Source organism: Diabrotica undecimpunctata, chromosome 5 (genome assembly GCF_040954645.1).
Source record: "Diabrotica undecimpunctata isolate CICGRU chromosome 5, icDiaUnde3, whole genome shotgun sequence".
Taxonomy (NCBI): domain Eukaryota; kingdom Metazoa; phylum Arthropoda; class Insecta; order Coleoptera; family Chrysomelidae; genus Diabrotica; species Diabrotica undecimpunctata.
The window spans coordinates 80,603,521-80,627,094 of NC_092807.1; positions in this window are offsets into that span (position 1 = coordinate 80,603,521).

A 23,574-nucleotide genomic window follows, 5' to 3' on the forward strand; every position below is an offset into this window, starting at 1 on the left:
TTCAAGGTAAAGTCAATTATCTGGGTCATATAGTCAGTAAAGAAGGAGTGGCTGTGGATAAGGGAAAAATCGATTCCATTAAGGAATGGCCAAAACCAACGGACAAACATCAAGTGAGAAGTTTTCTTGGACTATGTACTTACTACCGGAGGTTTATTAAGAAGTTTGCAGATATCGCTAAGCCATTAACGCGACCTACGAAGGAAGCAAGAGATTACCGCTGGGATAAAGACTGCCAAAATGCCTTTGAGACGTTGAAAAAGCATTTAATAACAGCACCAATTTTAGGGTATCCACTGCCATAAGGAGCGTTCATCTTAGATACGGATGCAAGTAATGTGGGAATTGGAGGAGTGCTGTCTCAGATTCAAGGAGGACAAGAACGAGTCCTCGGATATTTTAGTAAAGTTCTTTCAAAACCTAAGCGAAATTATTGCGTCACGAGAAGAGAACTTCTGGCAGTAGTGAAATCAGTAGAGCACTTCTATCAATACCTCTATGGAAGGAAGTTTTTAATCCGAACCGACCATGCCGCCCTTAAATGGTTGATGCAGTTTAAGAATCCAGAGGGTCAGATAGCCAGATGGATCAAACGACTCCAAGAATACGATTTTAAGATTGAGCACCGAGCCGGAGTTAGCCACAGAAACGCTGATTCTCTTTCCAGAAGGCCATGCCCAGCAGAGTGTTCCCACTGCAACAAAACGAAATCCAAGAAAGCAGCAGTGCTAAGAACGACGATTGTCAATGACGACTGGACGCCTACTAAGATAAGGGAAGAACAAGAGAGAGATCCAGTTATACAGAAAATCCGAAAATGGAAAGAGGAAAACCGTCGACCACCTTGGCAGGAAATATCAAACCTATGCTCTGTAGTTAAGACGTATTGGGCCCAGTGGGACTCATTTATCGTCGAAGATGGCTTGCTCAAACGAGTCCTGGAAAATGATGACGGTTCAGAGAAGAGAAGACAGTTGGTGATCCCAAAGAGCAGAATAGCCGAAGTACTTCGTCAGTTACACGACAGTCCATCGGGAGGGCATTTTGGGGTAAAGAAAACCCTTCAGCGAATTCGGGAACGGTTTTATTGGATGAACAGTTCCGACGATGTAAAAGACTGGTGTAAGAAATGTACTATTTGTGCCACGAGTAACGGGCCTTACCGAAAAAGGAGAGCTCCTATGAGACAATATAATGTTGGAAGAATAGCTTTGGATATCGCTGGGCCATTTCCAGAAAGTGAAAATGGAGGCAAGTACATGTTGGTAGTAATGGATTACTTTACTAAGTGGGTCGAGATTTACGCACTTCCAGACCAGAAGGCCGCCACCGTTGCAGATAAGTTGATCCAAGAATATATCAGCCAATTTGGAGTGCCTTTGACCATAGTGACACATAGTGACCAAGGCAGGAACTTCGAAAGCGATCTATTCCAAGGAATATGTGATAGACTAGGCATGAAGAAAACAAGAACTACAGCATATCATCCGCAATCTGATGGTATGGTAGAACGGATGAATAGGACAGTCGGCAAGTATTTGACAAAGATGGTGTCCGATCATCAGCGAGACTGGGACCAATACCTTCCGTTCTTCACAATGGCCTACAGATCTGCTGTTAACGAATCAACAGGCCAGACATCAGCCAGGGTCCTATTCGGACGCGAAATGCGACTACCTTGTGATCTAGAATTTGGGTGTCGACCTGGAGAAGATGTAGCAGGTGAAGATTATGTGACCGAATTACGAAGAAGAATGAACGATGTACATGAGTTGGTCCGTTCCCACCTTCAGATCGCTAGCGACCGAATGAAGAAACGGTACGATACACAAGCCGAAAAGGGTTGCTTTAAGAAGAACGACAAGGTCTGGCTCTATAATCCCAAGAAGCGAAAAGGTTGTTCTCCCAAATTGCAGCAGTTTTGGGAAGGCCCATACCTAATTATGGAGAAGATCAACGATGTCATCTACCGAATAAGCAAGATTCCGAGGGGAAAGCCGATGATAGTACACCATAGCCGGCTGGCGTCTTTCGAAGGTGACCACGACGTAGATGAAGAAGTGGAAGTAAACCAAGTCCAAGACGTGTCTGACCTCACGTTTGAGGAATTCATGGGTGCCTATGGAGGTACCGGTAAAGCAAGACATGGTGTTACCACTGAAGAAAAGCTAGATCTACTCGCGCTCCCCGATGACTACTCGCTGGCCCTTACCATCCCGGCCAGTATTAAAGACGCACAAGGGTTGGCATCCGTCTTTCGAAGGAAGTTTGGTCGAGTTGCAGAACTTCAATGCCAAGTGCCAGCTCCCGGTAAAACCTTGAAACTCCAAGATGCATCACGTTACCTTTTCTACCTGGTAACAAAAGACACTGCCCGTGACCAACCTACCTACCGAGATGTATGGGAAGCCTTACTTCAATTGAGAGAGCACGTACTAGAGTCCGACGTGCAAAAGTTAGCCATGCCAAAGTTGGAGTGCCGCCAATTAGATTGGAGGGTTATCCGAAATATGGTGGAGGAGATCTTTAAAGACACCGAAGTCCAGGTGTTAGTCTGTTGCAATCCGCATAGTTACTGGTGCGGAGAGAAAACCGTCCCTTGTAATTTTTATACAACTGGAAGTTGTAAAAGAGGGTCCAGTTGCCGATACCAGCATACCGTTCCAGTTCTAGTCCCGACAAGGTTCCAGGAGGAACCATCTTTTAAGAGGGCGGCAATGTTACGTAAAACATTATGAGTCATATTAAAAAGCATGTAAACATCCTGTTTATTCACTTCTGTTGTAGATTTTACGAGAACCTTCGATTAGCCGGTAGAAATTTACCTGAAATGATGAGTCATGGGCCACGACTCGAGGGTTTTCAAGCAGTTGAAAAACTAGTTTTAGCTGTTGACCTCCTTCTAGTTTATTCGATGACGTTCCCGTTATTCTTGTCAACACCACCAACAATATTCGAGTCTGCTATAGGGAATTCCGGAACTAACGAAGGTTTATATAAAGGAGAAATTTTATATGGAGAGTTCGGTTAGTTAAGTACCGAACACCGCGCCCGCGATTTTTAATTGTTACGTACGGATATATATAAATTATTGTTAGATAAGTTAATATAAATAAAAAATAAATTAAATCCGTAAGTGTTATAAATATTGAACCTTTTAATAAATTCACAACAATATGTAACATACTATGACCGCAACCTCACAAATTTTTGGAAGTTTTACTGTATTAAGCGGACAAAATGTTCGTCTCTTCAGGTGTTTAAACATTTCTTATGGGCCATTGTTTAGTGGACCAGTGTTTTTTTTTGCTTTACTGTCTCATTCACAAATAAAATATGAAAAGTTTTTAAATCCCTTTTGTTGGCCAATTAGCACGCAAACAACTTTTAAAACTCCACAAATCATCCAATTGTGAGTTGAATAGCTGATTTCTGTAGAATTATGTCAAGATTTTTATATGTCTCTTTCATATAGACTGAATGAGCAATAGGAAATGAAGCACAAATGTTCCTATTGTGTAAGAATAAAGCTTAAAACTTCTTTTTAAAGAGTCTTAAAAAGCCTCAAATCATTATTATTATACACAATAACAATCTCGTTCATTAGACGAACAATATCAAAATAGTAAACCAAATCCCCTTCCTGCCTAAAAATCTGAGCAAACTATTGATTTTTCGACCTGTACTTTTACCGGGTACATTGTACATAGGTGTATCGATCGACAAAAAATTATTTTCTTTTAATCTTGAGCTAATTAATTCTGATTTTTGCTTTGTTAAACCCAAATCTCTTATTAAGTCATCTAACTCAGCTTGTGTAACTGTGATTGTAAATTTTCTGAAGGACACTAAAATTAAAAATAAAAGAGAAGGCTCAGCGACTAGCAGTTCAGGTCCAGCCTCTACCGGACTGATAGCAGATAGGGGGTTGGGATATAAACAATCATTATCTAATTTTTATCAGTTATATCCAGAAACTTCGACAGCACAAAAATAACAATCATTTGAAAGATTTTCTGCTCTCTCAATACCAAAGGTACCGCAAACCTAAAAGCTTTTTTTTCTTTCTTTAACCATTTCCTTAAATCCCTAACACAAACATAACATACATTGTGAGGAGTCCAACCTTTGTCTTGGTCACAAATTTCCACACGAAAATATTCAAAATACAGCTTTGTTACAAAGTCAGTAATGTTTCTTTGATGTTTTTTAATAACAAAATCACCACATGTAACAAAATGTATTTTTACATTTTTTACAACCGCGACTAGCCATATTTATATTTATAAGCGTTTGACTAAAACACTGAAAAGTGAGGTTATGTTTATTAGAATAAAGGAACTAAATAGCTGTTAATGAAGAGGAAGAAGAACAAAGAGTGTTGTACAATTCATTAGGAGTGCTACCAACAAAGTAACAGGTTTCTCTGCTCATTAAACAAAATAAAATGTATTTATGTAATTTTAAATGTTAAATTGTGAAAGGATGGTGGTTGATACAGCATTCTTAATATGATTTTCGGACTCACACTAACATACATAAGCTAGAGGTAATTTTATCAAAAATGTTTTTTCATCGTTAGTCTGTGTTTCTATTTTAAAATATTTGTATGAAATAAAATAAAATAAATTAAATAGAATTAGGTAAAATTAAATATAAAATTATGTATAAAAGTTATAAAAAAATATAAAAAATTACAAAAAAATTTGAAAAAAGTATAAAAATTATAACAAATTATATACAATTATAAAAAATTTTAAAAAAATAAAAAATTATAAAAAAATATAAAAAATTATAAAAAATTATAAAAAAAAACCAAAATTAAAACAAATTTTAAAAAATTTTAAAATTATAAAAAAATTATACTTAAAATATGAAAATTGAATAAGATTAAAGAAAATTTCATACAATTAAATAAAATTAAATAAAATTAAATAAATTATACGAAATTAAATAAAATTAAATAAAATTTAATAAAAGTTAATAAAATTTAATAAAATTTAATAAAATTAAATAAAATTATAAAAAATAGAAAAGTAATATTCTTCTATCGATACATAATATGCGATAAGGGATAAAATGTATATATATATTATATATATTATATATATATATATATATATATATATATATATATATATATATATATATATTATATATATATATATATATATATATATATATATATATATATATATATATATATATTATATATATATATATATATATATTATATATATATATATATTATATATATACTGAATTTTGCAGTTATAAAAGTGAAACTACAAATAAATCTAGTTATTTAAAAGACTTATTACGGTCTTGACATTCAATTAATAACTTACCATTTATAATAACAGATTATTGACGTCACAGCAGTGACATTTGAACTTCATTTGGTTATGAATCAAGGCACTTAGTTGAGTGGTATGATTTGATTGTTTTGATTTTTAATCTTCATCCCACAATGTGCTGGAATTTATAATTTTAATATATACTTTTACTTAATTATTTATAACAGTTGAATCGAATAATATATATATATATATATATATATATAAATATATATATATTATATACATATATATATATATATATATATAATATATATATACAGTGGTTAAGTTAGGATATACATGGCGATGGTTTTTCCACTACTGTAATGGACAGTTCCAATCTCCGTTCGAAATTTTTTGTGGGTAATATATCATCAGACAAATACATGTCGACTTCTTTTATATCTCTCGATACAGGTGTATGTTTAGATAAGTCATGTTCAATTAATTCATCAAAAATACACCTTAACACTAGAAATTCGGAGGGGCCAATAAATTTGGCCCCTGTTGCGATTTGAAGTTATTGTAGTTCTTTTATTTGACACAATAATAATTTCATATTTTATGACTTTTAATATTTTGATACAAAGTCTTATTTAACGCAAAAAATATTGTTTACTAAATTTATTAAACGGATTTTCTAACAAACCTACCATAGAAGTCTGAAGGGGCCAAACTGGCCCTGTATTAATTATTATCGTTTTCTCGGAAATTTGACGATTTCTTTTAACTTTCTGTCGGATAGATAAAATTATGTTTATGAACGTTTATTCCTAGAAGGTATTTTGTTACACACTGTTTGTTCCTTGAAAGTATTTTATTTATTGAGCGGTTTATTAGGTTCTGCTGACTCTCGTTTCTAGAATATTGAAACATTCGTTCAATTGTGAAAATTCAAGACGACTGTAAAGATGTCTTGTCGTGGACTATCAGAGCTTGAACTTCTTGAAGAAATACGAAAAATACAAGAAGATGTTTCGGGAAGTGAATCTGAATTTGCAGAAAATAATGGGTCAGACGATGAACAATACGTACCACCACAAAATAATGATTCAAGTGACTCTGATGCTTCAGAGCAGTTAGAAAGCTTTATTGTACAAGACTCACCAATTTATGTAAACACTGCTTCTAAAACTCAACAGCACGAGTCAGCTAATTTTATCGTGAATCCAAGTGCATCTAAGCCAAGTCACAAGAGAAAAAGAGGTCAACAAGGAAAAACTATTTCAATCGGACACACCGAACAATCGAAAGACGGAACAACGTGGAAAGTTATTGATTCTGGATCAGTACCTGGTAAGACTATGATTTTTAGTATCTTCATATTCATTGAATGTTTGCTCATTACAGGACGCTGCGCTCAGCACAACATTTATCGAGAGGAATCAGGTCCTACGTCGTATGCAAAAAGGAACGTGAGGAACAATTGTGTGGTAAGTGCTTGGCATCTAATAATCAACGACAGCATGTTACGTCATATAAAAGAATGCACTATTGCAGAAGCACGTCGATGTTTGAAAAATGACACATGGACTATAACTTTGGAAGAACTGGAGGCTGCCCTTGCTTTTATATACGCAAGAGGAGTCTACGGCGCCAAAAATTTCCAACCAACAGCTTGTGGTCAACAATATGGGGTCCTCAGTTTTTTAGGCAAACTATGCCACGAGACAGATTCAAGGATATTATAAAATATCTCAGATTTGACATAAAGCAAACGAGATCTGAACGATTGAAAACCGACAAATTTGCTCTGGCCTTTGCGGTTTGGAATGGATTTATAGAAAATAGTGGTGCATCTTACAAACCGGAAATAAACCTTACTGTGGACGAACAACTACTGCCTTCTAAAGCCAGGTGCCCGTTCACACAGTACATATCAAATAAGCCGGATAAGTTTGGCATACAATTTTGGCTTTTGACATGCGTGGAATCAAAATATATTGTAAATGGTTACCCTTATACTGGCACTGATGATCTACGCAAGAAAGATACAAGTGTTGGTGAACATGTTGTTTTGCGGTTAATGGAAATCAACTGGGAAAGGGCAAAAATGTTACGACAGATAACTACTTTACATAGTTAAAATTGGCCAAGGCATTGCAAAAAAAATCAACAAGTCTTGTGGGTACTTTGAATCGCAACAGAAAGGAAGTTCCTCTAAGCGTAAAGAGTAAAAATGGAGAATTATATGTTACCCATATATTCCAGAGCGACGAAAAGATAACACTTACTGCATACCAAGGAAAGAGTCACAAAAATGTGCATTTGTTGAACTCATTACATCAAGCAGTGGATGTTGCTGTCGATGGAAAAAAACTTCCTCAAACAGTAAGTTTTTATAATAAAACAAAATACGGGGTTGATGTAGTGGACCAAATGGCGCGTCTTTATACGACAAAAGTTGCTTCAAGACGATGGCCAATGCACGTGTTTTATAACATTCTTGACTTAGGAGCAATAAATGCATGGATTATTTATAAAGAAGTTACTGGAAGTAAAATCGGTCGTCGTAAGTTTATTCTTCAGCTGTGTGAAGAATTACGGGCTCCATACCTTGCCTCCCGAAATCTGGTACTATACCCAGCACCACCGGATTTACCAACCACCAGCACTGTTACTAGCCAAAAAAGAAAAAAATGTCAGTTAAAAATATTTTGTAAAGGAAATCATACTTCCAATGAGTGCCACGGCTGTAACAAGGCAATGTGTGGCAAATGCCAAAAACTGCAAACTGTATGGTGTTCCAAATGTTTAAAATGAAACTAAAAAATTAAATCAAATTCTATCGTCAAGAGTTTATATCATTTCTTAAAACTGTTTATTTTTATTTTTTGTTTATTCCAAATAAATAGTTAATTCTAAACTTGATTTAGGAATTTGGGGCCAAAATGATCCCTTCGGGCTTTCTAGGTAGGTATGCTAAGCCCGACTTTCTAGTCTTAATGGTCTTAAGTCATCTTTATCAGTTTCTGTTTCTTGTACTGGTTGATTTTCAATAGTACAATCTTCTTTTTCTTTTATATAGAAGCAACCAGCTTCTTAACTCTTTCTTTTGTTTTTTACCTTCATTTTTATCAGAAAATCGCATTTTAAATCATTATTTGTCATTTACGAATCTACGGTTTCTCACTGGTAAGCCAACTAGTTGATGGTTGATTCAAAAAACTACGTTTTGTGTAGACGTAAACAGAGGAGCAACGAACACTTTACGTCGACGAGGACGATTAGTTGATCTGAGAGACCAGTACACAACTAAAAATAACATGCGACTCTTTCGGGACAGTGGACAGTCGGGCTATCGGTTGACGTTGAAAATAAAATAACTAGGTATTCTGATTAATGAATGAGTTTCGATTTACGATTGATCTGCATTTTCGAAGGTGATGGATACTTCCATAAATAAAAATATTAGTTTAGAACAAAAGAAACAAATAGATATGGATTTACTAAATCTATGCAAAGACTCGTTTCATCCCTTTTACAAAGTTGAAGAACGAGCTTTTAAATAGTTTGCAGGGTGGATTCCTGGATATAAACCGCAAACAAGAAAAACTTTGGCAGGTTCATTACTTCAGGAATGAAGTAGAAAATATCTGTATTACTACTGACCTCTGGACATCTGGAGTAACTGAGAGTTACATCACATTAACAGGACAATATTTAAGCGAAAATTTAGAATTTAAAACGGTTTTATTAGGCTGATGCCATTTTTCTGGAAACCATAATTCAGAAAACACCGCTTTTGAAATTAGTGAAATTATTAATCAGTTGGGTCTAAAACGAAAAGTAAATTTTGCAGTAACTGATAATGCCTCAAATATGGTCAAAGCTATTTAAGATGTTTTGGAATGAAAACATTTAAATTGTTTTGCTCATACGTTAAATTTATTGGTGGAGGACGCACTTAAATGCTGTCGTGTACAAATAGATAAAATAAAAAGTCTTTTTTTCGACAATTCGGCAAAAAACACATTTTAAAAAAAGTACCTTATCTTCAAAAAGGGTTTTAAAGTATCAATTACAACAGAACAAAGTTCCCAAACGGCCAATCCAAGACTTGGAAACTAGGTAGAACTTCACGTCGTATTACATGTTAAAAAGATTGACCGAGTTAGAAGAGGCAATCCGTTCCACATTGGTATTAGTTAATACAGACTTAGACTTAGACCAAATCTAAATAATGAAGACTGGATTATTTGTTCTCAACTTTTCCAAATTTTACGGCCTTTTAAAGAAATAACAAGTACAATGAGTGGCCAAAAATATTTGAAACGTAGTTCAGTACCTCTCCCTTTTTAAACAGGTGTTTCTCACTCCATCTCACGTAAGGTCCATACCGACCAAAAACTTTTGCCTATACTGTATATAAAAATATATTTATATATATATATATATATATATATATATATATATATATATATATATATATATATATATATATATACGGGCGTAACTGGGGGAGGGGGTTTGAGATATAAAACCCCCCTCAAAAAGTTGACATTACCATTCATAAAAGTAAAAGGCCTAACAGGCTTTTTTAATCGATGAGCAGTTGTCTTCTGAAAGAAAGCCACAGCCACAGGAAAACCGAAAAGTATTAGTCCCTATCGTAAATGAAATAATTTTTGTGGAAAACAAGGTATATTTTAAAGTAGTAAAACTGATTCGAAACGGATCCACATTATACCAGAGTCTGACCAACCACCTGAGAATGATAGTAATTTTCGAGCACTGTTGCGGTACGTAGACGAATCGGGGGATAAAGATATTTTTAAGCATTTTGTAACTTTCCATTACTTCCCTTTACATGATCCCTCAAATCAAAAATGAAACAATTGACATTTTTGCTAAAATTATTCAACAAAAGATGATCGGTGAAGTAAAGGAGCTAAACTTTTTTCCGATTGTGACTGATGAAACGACTGAAATTGCGTCTATGGAGCAAGTTTCGCTGTGCTTGCAATATGTTAATTTAAAATATAAGCTAAACAGCATGTTAAGTAGATGTTATTAAACATAGTTTACACGTTTTACGAAAATTACTAGCATATATTTTGACTTTATTTTATAAAGGACAGGACAACTAGAGTCGACAAAAGCACATATTAACAATATCTGCAAAAAAGGAGATAGAAAAAAAGGAAGGAAAGGAATACCAAACGTGTAAACCGTTTAAAACAAGTTGTAAAAGGTTAATTCTAGTGGATAGCAAAAAGGAGTAAAAAGTATATCGGCATAGCTCGCAACAAGCATGGTGCAGCCAAGTTAGAATATGAGAACAATGGCTTCGAAAAAGGATCACCACGAATATTCTGATCTTCGATCCTTTATTAATTTTTTGTCACAAATTGATCTTTTTACTAGTCACTCGCATTAACTTGTTACTACTTGTTTTAAACAAAATTTATATATGTATATATATATATATATATGTATATAATATATATATATATATATATACATATATATATATATATATATATATATATATATATATATATATATATATATATATATATATATATATATATAGTCAGCAACGGCACTGCATGCTGTATTTTTTTGAAGTCACTTATTGTTAATGTACTGACGATGATTTTGCAGAGCGTTTGGTACTTTATAAAAAAGTTGACGGCGCCGAAATAACTAAATGACTCGCCAAGAATAATATTAGCTTTCGATCTACATTAATTATATCCAAAGCAAACTTTTTAATTATCTTTATAAATCTTAAATACATAAAGATGTTTTCTATGGTAAGCCAGTGGCGGACATTGACCGTATAGTACTAGCCTAAGATAAAATAAAGAATAAATGGTACTTGTGTACTGTGTAGGTGTATAAATATTATTGGTTGTCCTTATAATCAAATTTTATACTAACTAATGTTTGACGTTTTGATTTTCCAAAAAAATTATTGTATAAATTCTGGGAAATGTGTAAACAAATGTTATTGGTTATGTCATTTTAAAATTAGCCTACTTGACTTCGTTCTTATAGGCAAACAGAATGTAAATGGCGCCCGACTGGGCATCATTTAGTATAAAATATGTATCGTACTCTATAATTATGATAACTAACCGCAAAAAAGATCTCTATCATAAGAGCACTTTGAACAAAGTAAATATGTAAATGTCTTTCGGTAGACGACTGGGTTTCTTTAAGTATAAAAGAAAGACCCAACGATACTATGGTTGCGATAACCGCAATAAGATCTTTAGCATAAGAAAACCATGACAAAGAATATAAAGAAGAAATATTAATTTGGCAAACTAGGTATCGTCTTTCGGCAGGAGACTGGGTATCTTTTCAGATAACAAAATACCACAACAAATAGTTATCACAACAGACTAAGCTCCTACCTTAAGGAACCCGTAAGCAAGATACATAAAGTGGTTATCATAAGGTCCCTTCCCCTGCCATAAGGAAACCGCAAGCAATGACATGCAAGCAAATGACATTAACTGGTTATCATAATCGACAAGGCTCCTACCACAAGGGAACCGCAACTAGACGTTGAAAAAAATTCTTATGTATGCTAAAATATGATACGGCAAGAAAGAAAAATGATTTTAACAGCTGATTGCCACATAAATATCGATGTAATAAGATGATTTTGTATATAAGACAAATAATATTATTATAAACTATATCAAAATACAAGTGTTAAACAAAACAACAATTATTATACGAATTAATAAATACGTGTTTAAATAAATGTAATATGTTTCATTAAAAGTTAAAGGTAAAGGTTCCAAATAAAGGTTAAAATGTCTCAATTCGCGGGAAGAATTGACTTCAACACAGAAAAATATGAATTTGTAGCAAATATAACTAGCAATTATACAAGTACATCCGTACTTGTTATGAAACAGCAAATAATGCACCTAGTTGGTGTATAATATAATATTTACTTTACCACATAGAGTAAAGGTAGTGAAATGCTTTCATGTAGCAAAGATCCCTGTCTTCTTGGCAGGTCCGGAACAAAAGAACTGATGATGTTTGAGCAGCCTCCACCCCTACTAGCTGAAACAACTGTGTGTAACTCACTGATACTGACTGAGCTGGTCGTTGGGTCAAGAGTTGTTTTTTACAAGTTGACGCTACGTGTGGGGTATAATAACCCAGCAATCTGCAGTTTTAACGAAAGCCGATCATTTTTTTATGACTCTTTGTTAACACACAATGTATGAAAGAAAGAACAATCTTTTATCTGAAACAGTGTATTTAACAACCGTTTATTGTTCGATAGAATCTGTGTCATTTTACTCGGATTTTTGGCTAAATATACGGGGAGAATAAAAACTATCAAAAAGTCTGTTAATATTTGTTATGGCATATATAGAGTTGCGAAACTGCAACAATGATAGCACTAACCCTTTTCGTAGTACCCATGCAACGTATGGTATACTTTATATCCTTTAAAACTAAAATATTAATTGAACAAATTATTTTTTTTTGTTACTTAGTAAGACAAAAAATTCTTTTAATGTTTTAATATTATCTGCCTTTTTCATAAAGTTAATTCATCCTCTATAATAAATTTTAAAATAGATAACTTTAAAATATAAAAATTTTTTAGGTACATTCCTGAGAATATATTAAATATATATATATATATATATATATATATATATATATATATATATATATATATATATATATATATATCTATATATATATATATATATATATATATATATATATATATATATATATGTATATAAGTATATATATATGTATATATAAATATATATATATACATATATATATATATACATATATATATATATATATATATATATATATATATATATATATATATATATATATATCGAAAGGAGTATGACCGTCTCTAAATTTAAATACACAACGTGAGTGAGATTAAAATCTCACAAAAAAAATGAAAAAAATCGGTTGCCTGTAAAGTCGGTTTTACGGGCGAAGATTTTACGTGACAACGTCTTTTTCTCGGTAGAATATTTATTGATATGAATATTATTAAATTGCACAATAGGAACAAGGAATTGAATGAAAATAAGAATTGCACAAATTTTAACTATAGAAATATATTTTGTTTACTAAAACATTGTACATGTAAACTTAAACTTAACTAATTTCCATTTGAGTGATTTTGTTGAGGATAGGACGATGATAGGAGAAATATGAAATGAAAGGAAGTGTTTCTGCTGTAATGTGTCTTGAACGCCAAGAACGCTCGAGAAAGACATAGACACAAGCACGCACCGATTCAACGCGCCTAATTCTCCAGTGCTGCGCGCGCAGCGGACCGATCATGTTTGAGTGGGAGAGAGACGCAAGGCATTCGCCGGTCCGGCGGGCCTCTCACTCGTTCGGTGACTCATCGTAACAGACGTGAGCGGGCGTTACACTTTTTCATGAATGACTCCGACCCACAACCTAATTTAAGACGTTGTCACGTCAAAAAACTATTTCAATCTTCAAACATTAGAATTGAAGAAGTGCAGAAATACTGCACGAAACGTTTTAAAGATTAAAAGATTGAAACAGTTTTTTCATTTTTTTTTCTCCTTGACCGATATCCTCATTTACAGTGAGATTTTAATCTCACTCACATTGTATATATATATATATATATATATATATATATATATATATATATATATATATGTATATATATATATATATTAATATATATATATATATATATATATATATGTATATATATATATATATATATATATATATATATATATATATATATATATATATATATATATATATATAGGGTTTTTATCGCGGTTCTCAAAGAATTAGTTTGTAAGCACTTTTTGAAATTATCTTTAAAATAAACTATCTTTAAATTGAAATTCTTATGAAACTAATTAAATTATATAGACAATGTAAATTTTAAACAAACTATCTTTAAAATTGAAATTCTTATGACACTAATTAAATTATATTAACAAAATTTTGTACCTTTCTGTCACTGAATGCCTAAATGAAACTGTTCTCCACTATATAGATTTTAATCACCACTCAATGTCTTCGTTCTCAGCTTCGGTTATCCTTGTTTTTGTGAAATTACTTTTTCCAATTATCAGCTTCCACCAATTTAAAATATTTTTCTTCTTTATAGCATTTATATTTATTCTCATTTTTAATACACCAACATCCAATCACCATATAACTATTATAATTTGATTTCTACTAATCTCCAATCATAATATAATTTTTAATTTCTTCCAGTCTCCAACCAATATTCTTCTAATATACTTTCCAATACTATCAAATTTTAATACTAAATCACTGATTATTGCATACTTTATACTTTCTTCCTAATTCTGACTAACTAATCTTGAACTTACTGAACAACTGACTTCACTAACTGTAACTAGCTGTGTCTGTCTTCTTACTAACTAACTGTCTGACCACCTTGAATCCAAATCACTGAGTATTTATATCTTTTCAATATTCCAGAATCGTCTGGCAAGAAATCATATTCGAATTGTTCTATTTCCTACATATATGAATGTTCTCGAAAAAGTATATGTTCGATTATGCCCATTTCACAGACATAACCATATTCGCGAAGGTTCTACCGTAAACAAAGGTTAAATTCTGTGTTCTAGAGAATTCTTTACTTTTCTATCGAGAATTCATTTAGGCTTTTCAGATCAGAATATAAACTTATATGTAAATTAAACAACCTAAAATAATAAACTAAACTACTTCAAATCCATAACTATATGTAAACTAAACATTTAATTAACAAATAACCCCACTTTATATTCGTAACTATTATTTAAGTGTCTGTCACTTATTCAGAGTATATTTGGTTGCCTATGCACATGGCTCACTTAAATATATCATAATTTAAAAAAAAACTTTTTACACTTATTATATGATAATTTCTTAAAAATACCCTCATATAAATAATTTTTATAATATTCCCTAGTATATAACTTATTAAAATATTCAAATACTTTTTATATCTAATATTATCTAGTGTGTAACTTATAAATTATTTTTTTAAACACTATTTTTCTTTCTCCTATAATTATTATCATCTCAATACCCCAAAAATAATTGGAAAATAAATAATTTACTTATTATTTTTTTAAATATTAATTTTCTTATCCAGATACCTTAGTAAATATAATAAATTAAATAATTCAATTTTTTATTTAAAATTGTTCTATTAAATACATCCCTGTTGTCTGTCTATGTCAAACTGTCATGTCAAATGGAGCAATGGAGGCTATATCAGAGAATAAAAATATAGCCTAATGGTCTATATTGTGTTATGTTTATTTATAGACAAAATCTAGGAATTCCTGCAATTTATTTTCCATCTTTCCGTTCAAAATAACTTTCATTAATATAAATTGGTAAGTTTTACACTTTTCATATTATCTTTAGAAAGACATTTACACAATCAATTCTGTATCTAACCCCAAATTATGATTTTTAGGGCACAAACAATTTCCATATGCATAAAATCAACAAATATGATGTCAGATTGATTCACAACAATGAAATCTACCATCTATTTAACAAATCAAGTCTATTGAATAAAATGGATATATCAGTGAACTGTTAGTGTTTTTATATTAGTGTTAAAAGTATAGAAAACATTATTCAATCTCTTCATAATATTTAAAAATGTCATTAACATGAAAAATCCCTCTAAGTCTTTTATCTGTATCTATTAACACATAACTATTTAGTCCATTCTGATTTTCGATTCTGTATGGCCCTTCAACCTGTATTCGTTTATTCACTTTCTGCATTACTTGTTCTAACATATTCTTATTATATTCACTAATCCATTTTCTGTTTCCTATATGGCCAAACATTAAATATTCTGGTCTTTCCTCTATATTTAAATTATGTGTATTATTTAAAAAATATTCTACTTGTGGTATATGTAGCTGCTTAAATATTTTATAACTTCTTTAATATATCTTTCTGCAGGATTTGCTGAGGATGTCTGATACTTGTAAAATGAATGTTGATTCCCTTTTTCTCACAAAATGCCCGAAATTTTTGGTTGTTAAAATATGTAGCGTTATCTATTATGCAATTTCTAAATGGTCCTATTTCTTCGAAAAATTGATTGATATGTAATTTCAATGTTTTAACATTTGTTCTGGAGCAGGGATATAGTTTAATAAATTTTGTATATAAATCAACCATCACTAGTATATGCTTTTTTCCTGTTGGACTTGGAACTAAATTTGAGATGAAATCCATGGAAACTGTATTTAGTTTTTCTATATATATATATATATATATATATATATATATATATATATATATATATATATATATATATATATATATATATATATATATATGTATATATATATATATATATATATATATATATATATATGTATATATATATATATATATATATATATATATATATATATATATATATATATATATATATATATATATATATATATATATATATAGGGTTTTTATCGCGGTTCTCAAAGAATTAGTTTGTAAGCACTTTGAAATTATCTTTATTGTATCTATTATGAAACACACATATATATCTAACATAACCAATGTAAAATTTAAAATAAACTATCTTTAAAATGAACCTAATTAAATTATATAGACAATGTAAATTTTAAACAAACTATCTTTAAAATTGAAATTCATATGACACTAATTAAATTATATTAACAAAATTTTGTACCTTTCTGTCACTGAATGCCTAAATGAAACTGTTCTCTAAAACAAAGATTTTATTCACTACTCAATGTCTTCGTTCTCAGCTTCGGTTATCCTTGTTTTTGTGAAATTACTTACTTTTTCCAATTATCAGCTTCCACCAATTTAAATTATTTTTCTTCCTAATAGTATTTATATTTATTCTTCTTTTTAATACACCAACATCCAATCACCATATAACTATTATAATTTGATTTCTACTAATCTCCAATCATAATATAATTTTTAATTTCTTCCAGTCTCCAACCAATATTCTTCTAATATACTTTCCAATACTATCAAATTTTAATACTAAATCACTGATTATTGCATACTTTATACTTTCTTCCTAATTCTGACTGACTAATCTTGAACTTACTGAACAACTGACTTCACTAACTGTAACTAACTGTGTCTGTCTTCTTACTAACTAACTGTCTGACCATCTTGAATCCAAATCACCGAGTATTTATATCTTTTCAATGTTCCAGAATCATCTGGCAAGAAATCATATTCGAATTGTTCTATTTCCTACATATATGAATGTTCTCGAAAAAGTATATGTTCGATTATGTCCATTTCACAGACATAACCATATTCGCGAAGGTTCTACCGTAAACAAAGGTTAAATTCTGTGTTCTAGAGAATTCTTTACTTTTCTATCGAGAATTTTATTGACATTTAGGCTTTTTAGATCAGAATATAAACTTATATGTAAGTTAAACAACCTAAATTAATAAACTACACTACTTCAAATCCGTAACTATATGTAAACTAAACATTTTAAAGTAACAAATAACCCCACTTTATATTCGAAACTATTATTTAACTCTCTGTCACTTATTCAGAGTATATTTGGTTGCCTGTGCACATGGCTCACTTAAATATATCATAATTATTAAAAAAAAATTTTTACACTTATATGCTAATTTCTTAAAAATACCCTCATATAAATAATTTTTATAATATTCCCTAGTATATAACTTATTAAAATAACCAAATACTTTTTATATCTAATATTATCTAGTGTGTAACTTATAAATTATTTTTTTAAACACTATTTTTCTTTCTCCTATAATTAATATCATCTCAATATATATATATATATATATATATATATATATATATATATATATATATGTATATATATATATATATATATATATGTATCTATATATATATATATATATATATATATATATATATATATATGTATCTATATATATATACAATGTGAGTGAGATTAAATTCTCACAATCTCAAATCTATATATACATATATATATATATATATATATATATATATATATATATATATATATATATATATATATATATATATATATATATATATATATATATCAGCAAAAAAAAAGTACTTGTGACTCGTTTGGAAAAAATATATAAATGTTTTGGATGGGTTGGAGTCAATAAAAAAGGCTATTGGTTAACTATTTATTATCTCGAGCTTTCAATTGTGTTTACAATTCTTATCAAGAGCTGCTAAAAAAGGCAAAATATCTTACAAAGTTGAACTAGAAAGAAAAAACAATTTTTGTTAACTCGCCAAATAAAATTAGTTTGGTTAATAAAATTACTGCAATTACATTTCAAAAAGAATTAATACTAAAATGCCCTTATCTAATAAATTCTGCCCTAAAATTTTAATAATTTTGAAAACATTTTCTTAACAAAAATAATTGAGTTTATAAATAGTTTAAAGTAGCAACCAATTACAAATATGCCTCAATGTCATAAATGCCAACTTAAAATTTTTACTTTTGACAATTATATTGTCAAAAATAAAATTTTGTTTAAAAATTCTTTTTTGTTTAGTAACAAAAAAGAAGAAGATTTATTCACCATCTGATCTTCTGATCTGATGCTGATCTTTTGTTTAAATTATTCTCACTTTTGCCAATACAAACCATTTCCAAGAAAGTCCTTTTGAATTTATTACTTTCACTACATAAAATTTTAATGTTATCAAAATCCATAATATGGTCTTTATCGATTACATGCTCTGCCAAAGCACAAGATGGTTTTTTAATACTGCAATCACTTTTGTGAGAAATAATGCGATTTGAAAGATTTCTTCCGGTCTCACCAACATAGTTAGCTTCACACTGAGTACAACTAATGCTGTATACTACATTAGTTTTTTCAAATTTGTCTATAGGATATTTAGTTTTGGAATATAAAGATGAAATAGTTTTGATGTTCTTTGTTGCTATTTTTATATTGTCAATAACCTTTAGTGTTTGTATTAATTTAGGTGTTAATGATGGTATAAAAGGTAGTGAATGATAACAGATGTTCTGATTGTTAGATACAATGTTTTGAGATTTAGCAAAAAATGGTGTTAAGTTATTTATATTAACAATATTAGAAAAAAGCATCCTATGTAACATATCTGGAGGATAAGAGTTTTCAATTAAAATATTTTTTAACAATTGAAGATCTTCATGTAGATAATCTGGATGAGAAAGTTTTAAAACACGTTCTTTTAATCCTGTTATAAGGTTCATTTTCATATTATTTGGATGATGAGAGTAATTGCTTATAAATCTATTACTACATATGGGTTTTCTGAACCATCTGGTTTTCAACATATTGTCTGTATTTCTTACAATTCTCATGTCAAGGAATGCTAGAAAATTATCTACCTCTTTCTGAACTGTAAATTGTATATATGTTGATTATGATTGTTGAAATTGTTGACTGTTTCATGAATTTTGTGTTTAGGAAGTGCCAAAACTAAATCATCTACATATCTTTTAACAAAAGGAATGAAAAAAGTGCAATTGTTGATACAATCACTGATAACATCATTCATGACATAGCTACTTAGAATGGGTGAAAGACTAGATCCCATGGGACTACCAAAAATTTGTTTATGAAAGACACCATTAAATATAAAAGTATTAGAATCAAAAACAAAGTTGATAAGTGTTTTGAAATGTAATAAGTCAATATTAGTGTGTTGCGAAATCTCATTCAAATGTTTTTCACTACTTATGATTAAATCTAATGGTAAATTGGTAAAAAGAGATGTTACATCAAAACTAACTAAAACATAATTTTGTGGTAATTGGAAATTATTAATGAAAGAACTAAAATCAAATGAATCTTTAATGTAAAAATTGTTGTTTAAATTATAAGCATTAGTAAAGATGTTAGTAAGGAGCTGTGCTATTGGTCCATTAGGAGGAGATAAAGATGAAACAATTGGTCTCAAAGATAAAGTTGGTTTATTTATTTTAGGTAGAGCATAAAACCGTGGAGCGATAGAATTATAAATTTTGAGCTCTTTTGCTTTTTTATTATCAATAAATTTCTTTCTATTTAATTTAGATACTAGACAATTTGCTTTTTGTTGTAAAGTACAAACAGGACTCCTTCTAAGTGAAGTGTAATACTTAGTATCATTTAAGAGTTCTCCAGTTTTTTGTAGGTAATCCTCTTTATATATTACAACAGTTACGTTACCTTTATCGCTTTTGACAATGTAAATTTCAGGATGGTTTTTAAGAAAAAGTTTAGTTTGAACATAATATTTATTTAAAAAATGATCTTTGACTTCTTTATGTAAAAAGTTTGTAATAACGTTTGTACATTTAAATCTAACAACATCCTTTTGACTATCATTAAGTGGTCTGATTATTGATTGAATATCAGAAAGTAAATTAGAAACTCTAATATCAGATTTGGAAGGACATAAAGAAAATTTAGGTCCTAATGCTAAAATTTTTTTAATTTCAAAAGGAAAATGAATGAATAGATGTTGGATTTTTAAACCATTTTTCTTGAAATTTTATCCTATCAAAAGCTTCTATTTTTAATTTATTGAACTTATTAATTTGTATTTTTTTGATTTTATGAAATTCTGTGTTGTATTTAATTCTTTTTCTACGATTAAATTCATTAAATGTGTGGAAATTTAAAATATTATAAGCCTTGGTACGTAACTCATGTAATTTTCTTTCAAAAAAGTTAATATTAGCAAAAGCGATCTTAGTCTCTAAATTAATAATATTTCTTCCAAACCTGTCACATAATTTCCGAGCATCATGATGAATATTCCCAGTCCGATGAAGTAGAAGGGAATTAACATTAACTAGGCCATTTGTAACATGTCCAGGGAAACATCCATTAGATCTACACTGCAATAAAAAGGTCTTCTGATTGTGTAAAGCAGCAAGCAGCTCTTGATAAGAATTGTAAACACAATTGAAAGCTCGAGATAATAAATAGTTAACCAATAGCCTCTTTTATTGACTCCAACCCATCCAAAACATGCATATATATATAAATATATATATATATATATATATATATATATATATATATATATATATATATATATATATGTATATATATATATATATATATCCCGCTATCATTTAGAGCTCTTTTCACGTTGCAGTAATTTAGCATCACCAAGAAATGCTATAATTTTCTATTTATAAGTCGTGTATGTTTGTTTAGTGCACCTTTGTAGGCTTGGCACCATTGTCGGTTTTTCAATAATCCGATTTTTTTATATATTAAATTTTTTATATCAAACCATCATTGTAACCTCGGGTGGTAAAATTACTGTATTTGGTATCATTTTAAAGCCAATAGATGTTGCCAGTGTTAATACTTAAAATTATATTTGAAAACATAAAAATATCGATCGGTTTGGTTCAAGTTCAAATAATAAAGACATTAAATCTACCTGCTGACCGGCTGATTTCAGCCGGCTGGGGTCACCTAACAGGTTTTTTTATATCAACGTTCAGTTGTTATATCTATTTAATTTAGATATTTTTTCCCAGAGAGTTGTGTAGGGGAATATTTTACATATTTCCAAGCTGTTTAATCGAAGCTATCAGTGAATAGTTTAAGATAAATATTATGTTTTTATGTTTAAGTCAAAAATATGTGTTGTAATTGTGATGAGAATTACATTTTTAATTATTTAATGTTTGACATTTTGATTTCCATTCAGGAAATCGTTCTCAAAAAACGTATTTTGTACAAAATGTGTATACACATTTTTACATAATTTGTACAATAAACAAGGTTAAATATTGGAAATCGTATCGTTAAATATTAGGTAATTAAATATGTAATTTTCATCTCAATATCGACCAATAATTGTGGCTTAATCACATAAAAAAATAATATTTGACTTTTACCATGCCATAAGAAAGTAGTTCACGGAACCTCGCTAAATAGTTTAAAAAAATCTTATACAGAAATTTAAATTCTAAATAGTATGAGGGGTAGCCGCCGAAAAATTCGTAAAGACGTATAAATGATTTGGCTTTGTTTTTTTAAACAATCTTAAAAGGCAAAAAAAAAATAATTTTTTGCTTATAAAACGTTTTGTATACATTCGAAAGAAAAATAATTGAAATAAAATTTGTAGACCATAAAAAGTTTTTTATGTAGAGAAATTTAAATACATAAATAATTGAGATAATTCCAAAAAACCGTAAACTGTAAGATATTATGTTTGTAGTGATTTATATATGTTAATAGCTTTGTTTTTTGCCTAACGGCAGGTAATATAGCTACTTGCAATTATGACAATTGATGAGTTATTAACGTGTGCTAAATATCAAGCAGATCAAAAAATATTTTACAATTTATTCAATTTGTTTATCACAGAAAGCGATTACTTAAACAACTGTACTTGTCCAAACAGTATGACTCTACAAGTATTTTGTAACTTGCAATCGATTCTTTGTGCTTTCAGTTTTAGGGTATATTAAAAAAAGTTTAACATATTATTAAATTTTTTATTAAAAACCAGTTTAAACAGGGGACTTTTTAGTTTTTAGACCATTTCACGTTTTTCTTTGACAAGTGAGGATTGTCTATTCGGTTATTTCTTAATATGGGCTATGAGCAACTGTCTAGTCAAGTCAACACTGTTATTATATTATATATAGTTACCCATACTTTTTCAGTAGTCATTCAGACGGTTCATCTTAACTGTCCCCATATGGAACATAAGCCCGAGAAAAGTCTTAAATTCTGTTTGTGTTGTCTTTTTCCAAAACGCAAACGAAGATACGTAACTAAGGCCCTTTTGACGTGATGCTGTATTTGATTTATATGTGATTGTATTCTATTGGTAAAGTGCTGTCATTTGAGGTATCGTACGTCACGATTGGACTAATAGGACCGAAGATATATAACTAAGGCCATTTTGACATGCTACTTTATTTAATTTTTATACCTCATTGTATTTTATTTGTTAAATCCTTTCATTTGAGGTACTGCACGTCATGATTGGAATAATGGAACTAAAGATATACAACTAAGGCCCTTTTGACATTGCTCTGTATTTGATTTTTCTATCCCATTGTATTTTTTAATGTTAACTGTTAAATCCTATCATTAGAGGTACTATACGTCACGATTGGACTAATAGGACCGAAGATACGTGACTACGGCCCTTTTGACATGTTGATGTATTTAATTTTTTTATTTCATTGTTTTCAATTGGTTAAATCCTGTCATTT